This window comes from Herpailurus yagouaroundi, unplaced genomic scaffold (genome assembly GCF_014898765.1).
Source record: "Herpailurus yagouaroundi ecotype Mexico unplaced genomic scaffold, PumYag 77, whole genome shotgun sequence".
Lineage (NCBI taxonomy): Eukaryota > Metazoa > Chordata > Mammalia > Carnivora > Felidae > Herpailurus > Herpailurus yagouaroundi.
Genome location: NW_024412388.1, coordinates 35,900,550 through 35,904,671, shown reverse-complemented (window position 1 = coordinate 35,904,671; position 4,122 = coordinate 35,900,550). Strand labels below are relative to the sequence as shown.

The 4,122-nt window shown below is 39.7% G+C and overlaps 1 non-coding gene across 1 annotated transcript; it reads left to right on the top strand.

The window, feature by feature from the left end:
- Positions 1–652: 652 nt before the first annotated feature.
- Positions 653–795, top strand: LOC121027955 (U4 spliceosomal RNA). Its single transcript, XR_005789017.1, has one exon. It is a non-coding gene; the product is annotated as a U4 spliceosomal RNA (small nuclear RNA).
- The last annotated feature ends 3,327 nt before the right edge of the window (positions 796–4,122 follow it).

The following is a 4,122-nucleotide window of genomic DNA, read 5'->3' as shown; positions in this document are numbered from 1 at the left end:
GCCATCCAGGCACCCCTGTTTTTTGTGTTTTTGATTTTTGTCATTCTGATAGGTGGGAGATGACATCTCATGGTGATTTTGATTTACATTTCCCTGATGATAAGTGACATTGAATACCTTTTCATGTGTCTGTTGGCCATCTGTATGTCTTCTGTAGAGAAATGTCTGTTCATGTTTTCTGCCCATTTTAATTGGATTATTGTTATTATTTTTTGGTGTTGGGTTGTATACCAAAGATACGGCTTTTTTAAATTATTTTTTTAATGTTTATTTATTTTTGACAGAGAGACAGAGCATGAGTGGGAGAGGGGCAGAGAGAGAGGGAGACACAGAATCTGAAACAGGCTCTAGGCTCCAAGCTGTCAGCACAGAGCCTGATGCTGGGCTTGAACTCACGGACAGCGAGATCATGACCTGAGCCAAAGTTGGATGCTCAACTGACTGAACCACCCAGGTGCCCCCCAAAGATATGTTTTGATCATTGTTATGATACACCAGCTTCCACAAATGATTAATTTTACATGCTTATATTATTTGAATGACTTGTCACTAGCTTTTTCATTAGTATCAACAATATTTACATTCAAGTTTAAACGACAGAGTCACTAAAAATGGCATAAATCTAACAGCATTGAAAGTATGTTTATTCTCAAGCTTTGTGCAGTGGCAGTGTCGTAGCCAATGGAGTTTATCTGAGGCGCGGTTATTGTTAATTGAAAGTATGCTTACTATCAGCCCAACATATTGAAATATAATTCTATGAAAGATTACATTTTTTTTTATTTTTTTTCAACATTTATTTATTTTTGGGACAGAGAGAGACACAGCATGAACGGGGGAGGGGCAGAGAGAGAGGGAGACACAGAATCGGAAACAGGCTCCAGGCTCTGAGCCATCAGCCCAGAGCCTGACGCGGGGCTCGAACCCACGGACCGCGAGATCGTGACCTGGCTGAAGTCGGACGCTTAACCGACTGCGCCACCCAGGCGCCCCGAAAGATTACATTTAAAGAGCAGAATATAAAATCACATCCAGGCCATGATTACAATGATAAATCAAGCTTGCACATGGTAATAGGCATATATTATTTATGCTGCTTAGCATCCTTTCTCTGTTTTTTCCTAAGAGCACATTTTTTTTTTAAGATTCATTTATTTTCGAGAGAGAGAGTGCAAATGGGGAAGGGGCAGAGAGAGAGGGGGCAGAAGACCTGAAGCGGGTTCCGCACTGACAACAGTGAGCTCAATGTTCACAGGGCTCAAATTCACAAGCTGCAAGATCAAGACGTGAGCTGAAGTCAGATGTTCAACCGCTCAACCTACTGAGCCACCCAGGTGCCCCGCATGTGTTTGTTTTTAAGGAAACCACTTCTCACCAGCTCTCAGCTATGTAGGTGGATCCTGATAATTCAGGTCAATCTGAACTTTATCTCCCTCTCCATAGAAGTTGGTTCATGGATGGGTGGGTAACCCAATCAGAGCCTGTTTGCTAGGGCTTGATGAAGTGTGAGGATGTGGGATCTAGAACTTCTACAGCTGTTGCTACCATACTGGGAGGACCTGGAACTCCCTAAGGTTACCACATGGTGCCTGAGGATAAAGCAACACAGTGGTAGGCAGAATAGAGTAAATGAAAGAAACTTGGTACTTGGTGATTTAGTTTGAGCTGCTAGGTCAAGCCTCAAGCTCATCTTGAGCAATTTCTTTATTGTTTAGTCATTTGCAAGTGAAACGTCTAATAGATACACAGTCAAGGACAGGAAACAAGGGGGAATAAAAAGTATTGATTTGTTGCAGTCACGGGATTCAGAGTAATTTTTTTTATTTCTACTAATATTGTTTATATGACTCATAACTGACAAGGGTTCTGGATGTTGGAAAAAACTCTCAAAAGACAAAAGGTCTCAATAGGCATAGTATTGTAAATATATATTTACAACATAGCATTCATTGTAAATGTTATGACAGTTCTCTTAATTCTCTTCTGTATTAAGCATGAACAAGCAGGCTGCTCAGTGTTAGACCACATGCTTTCAGAATGGAAGCAGGTCCGTCTACAGAATACAACTTGTGTTATTCCATCTCAACACATCTGAAGAAGGTGGTTTTCCCAACCTCAAATGCATATTGTTCTTTCCCACCCACCAACCCCATCAGTCATATCTTATATCTTTAGGATCTAGGTCAAAACTTACATCTTCATACCTCAGCTGGATATGCTCCCTTCTTCATCAAATTTTCACAGAACTTGTTTCACATTATCTTGTTGTATATGTGGCATTTACTATGCTATGCTGCCTAATACTTTTAATATATCACATTTAAATATCTTCAGTTAGATAGTAACTTGCCCTGAAGGGCAAGACAAATAAGCACATGGTAACTGGAGTTAGACATACCTGGGGTCATGTTCAATTTCTGTTATTTAAGAGCTGTATGAACTTTGCCAAGTTACATCACCATATCTGAACCCTATTTTCCTCATCTTTAAATAGGATAAATTATACCTTCCATACAGAATTACTATTGTGATTAAATAAAATGGTGTAAATAAAGCACTTAAGGGGTGCCTGGGTGGCTCAGTCAGTTGAGCATCTGACTTTGGCTCGGTCATGATCTCATGGTTCGTGGGTTCAAGCCCCGCGTCGGGCTCTGTGCCAACAGCTTGGAGCCTGGAGCCTGCTTCAGATTCTGTGTCTCCCTCTCTCTCTGCCCTTCCGCTGCTCACACTCTGTCTCTCTTTCTCTCTTAAAAATAAATAAACATTAAAAAAAAAAAAAGCACTTAATGTCAGGCAAAAAAAAAAAAAAAGAATGGAAGCAAGGCCATTTCACAAGTGCATATGGTAAATATACAACTATCTGGTGGTCTGTTATGTGGCACTTTTCAAATCTTAATAGAATAAATGAAGATTATAAAAATTAAATCTGGGTTGATTGAGTTCACCTAGTGTCAGTATTCTAGAAGAACAGAATGAGACTGCACAATAGACATTTCATAAGTAACCATACATCTTCATTTTTCTCTCAGATCCCTGCATTACTGCCACCTCTGCTGAACACAAGCCCTACCTCTCAGCAGTCAAGGGCTGAGCCTCATTCTGTGGCATCCGCCTTTATAAAGTGTGGTGAAAGGTAGTCCCTTACCTCCTTCAATGTCAAAGAGCTGAATTTCAAAGATACTTTTGGTTTCTGATTACTCAAAAGAAGAGGAGGAATACAAGACAGAAGAAAGACTCTAGGGACAGAGAGAGAGTGTGTCAAGAGCCTCTTTAAGTAGAAATGCGTAAAGTGAAGGGGACTAAGAAATGACAAAAATACTTTAAGTCTTCACAAAGACTAAACAGTTTATAAAGACAATACAAACATCTTTAAAATGTTATTGGATGGGGCACCTGGGTGGCTCAGTCAGTTGAGCCAACGACTTCAGCTCAGGTCATGATCTCACGGTTCATGAGTTCGAGCCCTGTGTCGGTCTCTGTGCCAACAGCTCACAGCCTGGAGCCTGCTTCAGATTCTGTGTCTCCCTCTCTCTCTGACCCTCCCCCGTTCATGCTCTATCTGTCTCTGTTTCAAAAATAAATAAACATTAAAAAAAATAAAAAAATAAAATGTTATTGGAGTATGGTAACTAACTGGAATTTAAATAAACACTTTAAAAAATGTTATTGGATTTTGTTAATACTGTCCCCAAAATACAGTATGAATACATTCAACTAACAGAAGTAACTGTATGAATAAAGACAAGACAAGACCTTGTAATTTTAATTCCTCACTTTGTATGTGGACATTAGCCAAGGTGCCTTTTGGGTGTGCTGAGGAGAAGAGCCTCTCTACCCCCTCTAAGAGCTATGTGTCCACCTCATTTATGGCCATATCATACTGGGCACTTTGAGGTTATGTCTTTGATCCAATCAGTTTGATTCCAGCACCAAAGCCTTTATCACTTCTCAGTGAGTCAATATCTCTATTAATATTTATGTTTAAAACAATTGAATATTTAGGCTCTGTAAAAAACCAGAGCAAAAACCTGCACTCTATTTGAACTAAAACCTAACTAATATATGGTTTTAGTGGGTCATAGAAATTGGAGGGATCTGAAAATGTTAGGTTTCTCTTGGTCT